The sequence below is a fragment of the Panthera tigris genome, chromosome F3, assembly GCF_018350195.1.
Source record: "Panthera tigris isolate Pti1 chromosome F3, P.tigris_Pti1_mat1.1, whole genome shotgun sequence".
NCBI classification, from domain to species: Eukaryota; Metazoa; Chordata; class Mammalia; order Carnivora; family Felidae; genus Panthera; species Panthera tigris.
This window is the reverse complement of record NC_056678.1, coordinates 61,456,127-61,467,238: the sequence shown is the minus strand read 5'-3', so window position 1 is coordinate 61,467,238 and position 11,112 is coordinate 61,456,127.

The following is an 11,112-nucleotide window of genomic DNA, read 5'->3' as shown; positions in this document are numbered from 1 at the left end:
AATTAAAATTAAAAACAAATATATAAATTACAGCAGAAAAAAAATAGCTATTAGTTATGAGAATGAACATTTGTGGGGCGCCTGGGTGGCTCAGTCGGTTGAGCGACCAACTTCAGCTCGGGTCATGATCTCACAGTTTGTGAGTTCGAGCCCCACGTCGGGCTCCGTGCTGACAGCTCGGAGCCTGGAGCCTGCTTCGGATTCTGTGTCTCCCTCTCTCTCTGCCCCTCCCCCACTCTTGTTCTGTCTCTGTATCTCTCTCAAAAATAAATAAACATTAAAAAAAAATTTAAAAAAAAGGATGAACATTTGCACCAAAGACAAAAACAGCAACGCTTAACATTGTGCTGAATCCCCTTCCCTCAATGTCTCCCATGTGGGATCAGTGAATCAATTAGACAACATCTAGGTAGAGTTGGGGAGAGTCTGGCCCAGAGCCTCGAAGCCGGAGCAAAGACTCTTAACCTGCAGCCTCCTATGAATCAGAGAATTTGGGGGTGGAGAGAGCCAAAGTCTGCTCCGGTCATTATGTGATCCACGTGACCTTAAGCAAGGCGCTGAATGCCGCTGAATCGCTGTTCTCAACTAGCAAAATCTGATAGCAATCTCTGCCCTGCATCTCTCACAGGATTGTCATAAGCCACACGTGACATCATCTACATGAGGAGGCTCTGTGAACTGTAATTGCCTTCAGTCCCATCTGTATCTCAGGTGTCGACTTCTGATCATTCAACCAGTGATCGGTACGCTTTGCTTTGGATGTACGTAACTGCCTTTAATACCATATCTCACTTTATTCCTCTTTTCACTTAAAAGGAAGGCTTTGATGTCATTTTACATAGGTTTGCTTAGGAACTCAAGAGTCTCCTGAAGTTGGTCAGGGCATTGAGCACACTGGAGAATTTTCGCCAGTGCTCCAATAATCAGCAGTAGTTAAAACTCACTCGTGGGTCTATCCATTACTTAGGCTTATGGATGACTCTAGTTCTCCATGAATGGCTATCCCGTCATTAATATTGGTTGCTAAATTGTTTTTGGCTCTGCTCTCTAGCATTACCTCTTTCCCTATTGATTTGTCTTTCTGAATTGAGGAAGCACAGGTCCCCCTTTCTTCATGCTAAATGGCCCTATAAAAATTGAATTTTCCATGAAAATATTCTAGGGAGTGTGAATATCAAGGCAGAATTAAGACTAAGGCATTGCTACAGGATTTGGTATTAAGGGGAAGCTTATAAAAGGCTAGACAACAGGCAGGAGGCCTGTTGGGCCGTCCATCAGCCCTAACACAGAGTTTGGAGGTGTCGGTGGGAAACGGGTCCAGTCCCGAGATCCCACTCCTGATGGCCACACATGCAGAATATCTAGGTTTCCCATGTCATTGTGTTGCATTTCTCAATGCAGTGGTAAATGTTTGAGAATTATAATTCAGGTATCTAGTGATTAACATAAAAAACGAGAAGTATAACCCAACCTACTAAATAATTTTAAAAATAAGCAAAATTTAATTTGAAGCAGATAAAATTTTCACTCAAAGGTAGAGGACGCAGTATTGGGGAATCGAAAAGAGGGGGGAAGAACATAACAGATTTTCTTTTCTCAGAGATTTTTCTTCTCAGCAGCCCAGCTCCAATTAGACATCGCCAGCTCTTTATCTCGAGATATCCTTTATCGTCACATTTTTCTGCGCTACAAAAAAATAGAACGAAACGACAACGATGCTTGGAGTTTGAGACAAGTCCACTGCATCAGCTGCTGTCGACAGGAAACCTGCGCAGAGCCTTCCTTTCTTCGAGTCCCTTCCATCAGTGCTTGGCGGATGCCCGGTGCAACTCCTTCCGGTAACATTGAAGTTGTCCCTTGGCATTTTCTAGGCTGCAGAGATCCACCAAAACTGTCTGGTGATACGGAGATCCTGTAACTTCTCCTTCTTTTCCCATTTACCTGCAGATTAATTCCCTCTGTCTCTTTCAAAATGTGGCCTTAACTTCACACTAAGAATCTTCTCTTTTACCGTTCTGCATTTCTCAGCTGTTTCGATTTTGATACTTTCAGGGGTTAAAAATGCTCCCACCTTGGGGCGCCTGGGTGGCTCAGTTGGTTAAGCATCGACTTCGTCTCAGGTCATGATCTCACGGTGAGTTGAACCCCGCGACGGGCTCTGTGCTGACATCTCAGAGCCTGGAGCCTGCTTCGGATTCTGTGTCTCCCTGTCTCTCTGCCCCTCCCCTGCTTGCTCTCTCTCTCTCTCTCTCTCTCTCTCTCAAAATAAATAAATAAATAAATAAATAAATAAATAAAATAATGCTCTACCTGTCCTCGATCTCATGCTTTCTCATGTTCTTTCCTGTTCTTACTTCTGATCTGTTTTCCTTGTCTTCCCTCTTTGCCCACGCTCAGGGTTCCGTAAAGAGGTTGGGGCATCTCCTCCACTCTCCGGAAGGGAGAAACACTTGAGTGAATATTTTTATCCCTCTCTTCATGCTCTCCTTGCTCATCAACATGGTTATCCAATTATTGAGGTTGGGGAGCACCTGCGGCCAAGAGCCAAAAAACAAACAAATAAAACTAAAATAGGAATAGAAAGCAAGCTCGACCCTATCTTGCTCATTATCCCTCAAAATGGACCTGACCTTCAGTGAAGCGAGCTCTTCTGTGCTTCTGACCCCTAAGAGGTTGGCTCTCCGTGGCTGGATCTCTCACCCGTGCGTCTCCAATTTCTCTGCTGCGACTGGGGTGGGGACACTTGTTTTGGAGCGAAACGCAGAAGGTTCTGTCGCGTTCCAGTCTAACCAATTTAAAAGCTAATATTACAATCTCCATTTGGCTTCTTGTCTGCTCTTAATTGCTTAGAAGCCAAAACAGAGACTGGTGAGTGATTAACATTCCCTAAACAGCAACACTTCCTCTTCTTTTTCTATCTCTTGGCCTCTTGATTTTAATTAATTCTGTGTAGTATGTCCTGAGTTTCTTTGTCTGGAAGAAGCGGCTCGCAGCTAAATCATGGGCATAATGAAGAATTCAAAATAGCCCCCTAATAAGAATGTTCTGACCCCTTTCTGTTAATAAACGAAGTAAATAGAGAGCATATTGTGGGTCTAGCATGACACCTGGCACATAGTAAGTACAAAATAATTATTTCTTGAAAGAATACCAACTACAGCAGTATTTTTTTTAACAATATGGCCAAGGATCTACGCAGTGGCATATGAGATTATTTATAGATTTTCCATTTAAGAGTGCCGTATTTCCTGATTTTTAAAAATTAATTTTTGGATATTTTTAAGTATTGACCAAATGAAGCTTACAACGGAATAGGAAAAAGAAAATTGATATTTCAACTGTTTGACCAGAGATCTTACTGCTAATCAGCCTGTCATCAAAACGGAGCACGTTCAATCACATTGAAGCAATCTCTCGTGCATCGGAGAAAATTTTTCCTAAGTCATCCATTCAGTCACTAACTGAGGCTTTATTGAATTTCTACTATAAGCAAGACACTGTATTTAGAAATAACAAGAAGAATGAGACATTTTGCCCTAAGAAGCTTCCAATCTCATCACTTAATAGCAGAAATAATTCACATGTATAAATGGTTTTAATATAAAGAACCATTTGGTGATGTATGAGATGTACTTCAAGGGAGCAGGTAGGTGGAATCTTTTGGGAGTTGAGGAAGCTCATTACAGCCAGAGTAATTAGGTAAAGTTGAATTAGGAATTAAGGATTTTTAGGGTAGAGCTGAGAGGAGGGAAGCTCAAGGAAAAGGGGCGCCATCAACAATAACACAGACAAGAATCTAACTAGAAGCACAGTTCATCACAGCCAAAAGCCCCAAACAACCCGAATGTCTATCATCCGAAGACATGGATATACCGTGCTATATTCGTATAACAGAATACCACATAGCGATGAAATTAATGGACCACTCATAACTGCAGCAACATGGATGAATCTCACGGGTATAATCTCCCGCGAAAGAAACGAGACACGGAAGAGAACACATTGTGCACAGTTCCACTTACATAATCTTCCAAAGGCAAAACTGACGGTGTTACGTCACGATGGGGACTGTGGTTACCTTTGGAGAGGAGAAGGGTAGTGACCGGGAGGGGGCACCAGAGGGGGCACCAGAGCAGCTCGGGGTACGTTGGGGTTCACACAGGTCTGTTCCCATCGTGGGAATTCATTAAGCTGTACACTCACGAGCTGTGCGTTTCTGTATACGTATGCAATACTGCAATAAAACTGGAATAAAAAGCCAGCAGAAAACGGAAAAACTCAGAGGGAGATAGACCGGCAGGTCCACCTGGACTGAAGGCTTAAGGTCAATGTTGAGGAAGCAACTTGTGGAGGCCACGCATCCGGTAATGAAATAAAAAGTGGGGGAAAGTGCCATGCCGTTATGACGCGTTCCTCACCGCCCCCTCACCAACCGCACACCCAGCTCCTAAATTTGTCATGATTCTTTGTGAGTTTGTGAGTTTAGGAGAAGGTGTCTGGGACATGGTGCTTGGGAGGCTTCAGTGGGGGTGGTGTTCAAGTCTGCTCTATACTCGGTGACAGAGCAAAGCACTTGAAATGCGACTTGGGGATGATACAATTTTTCTTTGTTCAGCTGTTCCCTCCTGCTTCCCATCTACTAAGCAAACGGCACCTGATTACGTTGTAGAGAGGGGTCAGAAGAATCATTAGTGAGTGACAAGTGGGAAAGCGTTGCTAGATATTCCTGAGTTTGGTCAACTGTAAAACAGGGAGAGAAAAATGGAAGGAAAAGCAGCTTGCTCATAACGTCTGGCCTCTGCTGAGTACCTCTGTCAATATTTTTTCTCCCTTCAATGCTCACTTCTTGAGCACCTACTGTGTGCCAGGCCCTCTGTTCTGGCAATACAAAGCTAAGTAAGACGTGTTATACCCTAAATACACATTCCTTGGATATGTTCAAGACCCAGCCGGTATCACTTAGAACAGTGTGATTATGAGAAAGGTAGAAAATACTTTGGGGGGTAGGGGGCGCTGGTTCTGGAGCTCAGCAGGACCTGGGAGGGTCCTCCTAGGCAGAGTCACAAACATTGCTGCCTTGGACAGTCCCCTTGGCAATAGAGTATTTCATAGGACATTTAGAATAGGATTGTGCCTGTAATAGTACAGAAAGGGTTTGCCAAGCAAATTACTGGTGGAAACAAGAGAAGTGTTAGCCTAGTTAAGAATGAGGAGATTTAGAAAGAACATTTGCATTCAGACAAAGAATATGCTAATTATAACTGAATCTTATCCACTTGTTAAAGCAGTTACAAGAATTTCCACCGCAGATACTTCTGCTCCCCCTTTCGCCACTAACAGTGTTCCTATAAGGAACTCAGATTAATGAGATCACATCTTCAGCTCTGCTTTGGGCCTCTCTCCTAAAATTCTGGATGTCCTAAGCTAGACAGACATTCTGCAGAAACTTCCCAGCTTTCCTCCAGAATCTGCTCTCAATCCAGCACCCCCAGCCCTTACTGGCCACTCAGCGCTTCAAATCAGAAGCCTGAGAATGTTCCTAGGCTCTTCCTCCTCCCTTCGCCCAAGCAATCCCCCAATCCAGTCCGCTTTGTTCTGTCTTTCAATTATCTCCGGAATCAGTTCCCTTCTTTCCATTTCAAGTGCACCAGTTCCTAGCCCTTAGCATGTCTCACTGAACTTTTAACATGAATTATATACTCTTCTTACGTTCTTATCTCCTGTCTCTCCTGCTTCAGCGTACTTTCTCAAGCCCTCTGCTAAAGATAACTTTCTAAAATGCAAATCTGATCACATCAGCATTCCTTCAAAGACTACTGCCAGGAGAAAGAGAATAAAGTTCAAATCGAAATGCTTAACAATAAAAAAAGGGGGGGGGGCAAAGGATATGAACAGATGTTTCTTAGGAAAAGGAAAAGCAAATGTTTCTTACACGTTCAAAATAAGAGAAATGTAGGGGCGTCTGGGTGGCGCAGTCGGTGAAGCGTCCGACTTCAGCCAGGTCACGATCTCGCGGTCCGTGAGTTCGAGCCCCGCGTCAGGCTCTGGGCTGATGGCTCGGAGCCTGGAGCCTGTTTCCGATTCTGTGTCTCCCTCTCTCTCTGCCCCTCCCCCGTTCATGCTCTGTCTCTCTCTGTCCCAAAAATAAATAAAAAACGTTGAAAAAAAAAATTAAAAAAAAAAAACAAAATAAGAGAAATGCATATGAAAACTACATGGATTCACCGGTCAGACTGACACACACGCGCGCGCGCGCACACACACACACACGTTTCACGGCAATGTCTACTAGAGAAGCTGTATAGATCTGCAACTCACAAGCATTGCCGGAGGGAACGTAAATTGGAAGAGTCTAGAGAGAGCAACGTGGCAATGTCTCCCCAAATCATAAACCCAGGGCCCTGCAGTTCCATTTCTAAAATCTTATTCTATAAAGATACACACTCACACTTGAGAAACTATTCATGCCCAGAGTTGTTGGTCACAACATTTTTATAGGTAGCAAAAAATTAGAAACATAAATATCTTTTAATGGGAGACAGGCTGAAGAAACTATCCTACACCCACAGAATGGAATTCTACGCAGCTGTTTTTTTTTTAAAGAAGAAAGAAAAGGGTAAAACGAAAATATTAGAATAGTTTTGTACGTACCTGTATGGGAAGATCTCCATCTTGTGTGAAAAAAACGCAAGATACAGAACCCACTTGTATTAATAACACACATTTTTATTTGCTTATATGTGATAAAATATACTTCAGAATGATACCCGAGAAACAAAATTGTAGGTTACCTATAATGTGTGTGTGCCTTTCACTTTACTCCTTTATATAGGTATTTATAACATTTATTTATTTATTTTGAGAGAGAATGCGAGCAGAGGGAGGGGCAGAGAGAGAGGTGACAGTTCCAAGAAGGCTCTGCACTGTCAGTCTCACAAACTGTGAGATCATGACCTGAGCCCAAATCAAGAATTGGACAATTAACCAACTGAGCCCTCCGGGTGCCCTGAATCTGGGTTTTAAACTCATGTGTTCTGATGCCAGACTCTGTGATTTTAAAATTTGGAATAAAGGATAGAACACAGGAAATAGCAGAGTCAAAAAAATGTATTCACATTATACGGGAGTGCAAACAAAGCATAGATTGTTTTATTATTTTAAAATTTTTCTATCAAGTCATAATATATATATGTACATATGTATATATATGTGTGTGTGTATATATATATATGCATATATATATGTATGCGTGTGTGTATATGCATATATATATATAACAGACTTTCCTCTTCCTTCCTGGTCAACCCCTACCAACCATGGCCACCAAAGTCAACCACTCTTCAGATTTCTTTCACCATAGATTATTTTAATCTGCTCTAGAATTTCACAGGAATGGAATCATTTGGTAGGCCCTCTTTTATATCTGACTTTTTCCATTCTCCATAACGTCTTTGAACTTCATCCATGTTATTGGTAATCTGTTCCTTTTTATTTACTAAGTAATACTCCATTGGATGAATATGCCATGGTTTGTTTATTCATTATCTTATTGATGGACATTAGGATTCCTTCCAATTTGGGGATACTATGAGCAAAGCCACTATGATCATTCTTACACAAGTCTTTTTGCACAAATGCTTTCATTTCTTTTGCTAAGTGTCTATAAGTAAGATTTCTAGTTCACAGGGTAAGCACACCTTTAACTTCATCCAAGGCTTTTAACCTCATTGCCAAAGTAATTGTAAGGTTTTACATTCCAGCAACAATGCGTTAGAACTTCAGTTGTTCCAAAAACTCACCTGTCATTTGTGTTTCTTAGTCTTTGTAATGTTAGCTATTTTTCTATGTACATAATGGCATCTCGTTGCATTTTTAATTTTCATTTCCCTAATGGCTAAAAATGTTGAGCACTTTTTCTTGTGCTTATTGGTCACTTGCATATCTTTCTTTGTGGAGTGCCCATTTATGTGTTTCACCCATTTTTCATTGAGTTGCTGTTTTTTATTGTTTTACAGGAGTTCTTTGTATACTCTGGATAAAGTCCTTTGTCACAGACACATAAGTTTTTAGAATATTCTCTCCCAGTTTATTGCTTCTCTATTGATTTTTTCATTTGTACTGCATTATATTGTATTCTATTTATTCACTCACTCATACAGCATTTTCTGTTGAGAAGTGTAAATTTTGATGACTTCTAATTTTTCAATTTTCCCTTTATGGCTATTAGTTTCTGGGTCCTATCTAAGAAATATTTGCCTGCCCTGTCACTGATGTCACAACAATATTCTCTTACATTTTTTTCCCTACAAGTTTAAGTTTCAGTAGTTGACTCTCTACGGAAGGCATTATCTTTGACTTATACAACATGGTGTTATCAAAAAAGTGTAGAGAAGTATACTGGATTGTTGGATAGCCAATTTCTTTATGCTGGGAACCACATATCTCAATGTCCCCTTTTCTGAACGGATTTGGGTGAAGGCCGGCAAAAGTGAAGTTGCTTGTGTTTGGGAAGGACAGAGTAATGGAGCAGCGGCCATACTTTATTGAGGTCTTCGTTGGGTTGAGGTAAGGAGAGGCAGACATGGAAGCACCGATAGGATCCAGTCTTCCTCTCAATGATCCAACTCTTCCTCCTGACAGCTTGTGCTAGTGGCCAGCGGTCACCCCAGCCCCACCAGATGCTTTGCTATGGACTCACAGGGGTGTAGCCGTGAAGAACCAACAGCCTTTGGGAGACTTCTGTGCCAGCCCTTTTCTGTGTTCCTATAGTGGCACCTTGATGTGCCCACCCTCAGATTTCCCTCTCAGCTTCAGCCTGTTCAGCTCTGCCGGGGGTCCCAGTGACCCCTGTCTGTTCTTCCACTCCCCTATTGGATATTTACTTCCCTTCTTGCTTCCTCATTTGTGTATTATACTCATAGTATTCGGCTCCCCTGATCCAATCCTCACGGAGACAGTGAGGAAGTAATGGAGAGAGTGGGAAGAGGGAGAAAGGATTAACAAGCTTAGTGTGCCTGACAGATGGATAAAGAAGACCTGGTGTATATATACAATGGAATACTACTTGGCGATGAGAAAGAATGAAATCTGGCCATTTGTAGCAACGTGGATGGAACCGGATAGGGTTATGCTAAGTGAAATAAGTCAGGCAGAGAAGGACAGATACCATATGTTTTCACTCATATGTGGATCTTGAGAAACTTAACAGAAGACCGGGGGGGAGGAGAAAGGGGAAAAAAAAGTTACAGAGAGGGAAGGAGGCAAATCATAAGAGACTCTTAAATACTGCGCATCTCTATCCGCTAAAACAAGACCGTCACTTTGGCTCCCTTTTGGGAGACCCAGATGAAAGTTTGGAGGAGGAAAGAGGAGCGAGAGGTGCCAAGCTGCTCCGAAGGTTTTGGATTCTCTGTGGATTTCTGTTATTTTTCTTACACCAATGGCCCTGGACCGCATAGACCAGACTGGTTGAACCACTCTTGCCCATGGGAGAGTTAATGCATATTCAGGTTAAGAAATCATGTGTGAGCCTTGCAAAGCATCCTGTCCACTAAGCTCTCAGCCACACCGCAGGGTATCCCACTCAGGGTGATTGCATGCTAGGAGAGAAACCAAGAGAGTACTTCAGATGGCAGCAGTTAAGTCACATGGGTCTGCCCCTTTTAAACTAATTGATGTAACAGTCTGCTGTCTTTCCTTTGTCTCGAGCAGGAGGAGGGAAGCAATCACAGAAACAATGATGAGGTAACAACATGGCGTAGGCAAGAAAGCAGTGTTCATTCAGGAGACCTGAGTTCTTCTCTTCGCTTGAGGAAGAACCTTGAGGGACTTCAATAAATTCCAGCTTCGTAGGAAGCTCTCTAAGTCTGTACCGGCAAAGTTGTTTCCGTGCTGCCTTCCACAGGGATGTGAGGGTCCATGTTGGGGACAGAGCTCCAGTCCAGCTGGTGGAGTAGCCAAGGGGATGGGGATGTTGGTCTCTGTGTCTCTTCTTCGCCTACGTCAGTTTTATACCCTCTCTGCCTCATGTTTTATAAAGTTCAAAGTAATATTTTATTAAAATCATAATCCTTTCACTTACAGAAAAGAAAGCTTAAACATACACTCTACTGGATGTTCTCTAAGACTACTTACAGATTTAAATGCTATCAAATGTTATTTATAGCCAATTCTCCATACCCTAAGAGAAGCCGTATATTGGCTTCCATCATGCAAAATCTTATTTATTCATTCATTTGTCCTTTAATTCATTAATTAATTCAACAAAAAAAAAGCTTCACTGAATACCAGATATAGAATTTGGGGGCTAAGAGAAGAAAAATGAATGTAAAAGCTCCCTTTACAACTGGCTCCCATAGGCCTAGGGGATCAGACAAACAAATGAAAAAACTATAATAAAATGTGATAAATGTTATAATAGAAGTTGGTAAAAATTGCTATAGGGATATAAAGGAATCCATTCATTCTGCTAGAGGGCTTTGAAAACATACCACATTATAGTTTCTTTTTTCTGCAAGGCATTAACTTGCAGACTTGCATTTTGTTTGGGTTCATATTCAAATGATTTCTTCATTTTCTGAGCAGGCAGGAATCATTCTAAGATCTGCTGGGCGGCAGGGTGAGGCCATCAGAGTTGGAAAATGTGTCACAGATAATTCGCAAATGGGAAAATCCACACACGGCCAAGTCAGAGTTGACTATATATTGCTTCACTGTCAAGTTGAAAAAAAAATCTTACGAAGACGGTCCAAGTGCACCCTTTCAAGCACACAATCGGTACATTACTTTAATATAAAAAATAAGTACAACGGGGAAAGAGCTATGTTTTCCAGGGGCCTAAATCACTGCATCATGTTCTTCTCTAACTATGAAAAAGGTTCGCATTCACTCTCAAGACACATATTTCATTTGGCTTGTTGACAGTTTGTGAAGGGCAAGAATTTCTCCCTCTCATGTCTGATCAAATGCACAAAGAGAGGTGCCAGCAATTAACTTAAAACTTTGGCAACGGCAGTGTCCTATGCCTCATTTAACAATAAGTCTACAATTTCTGACCCCATAATGATGTCGTTCCTCATAACTTATCCCCTCGGTTATCCATTGCTCACTTAT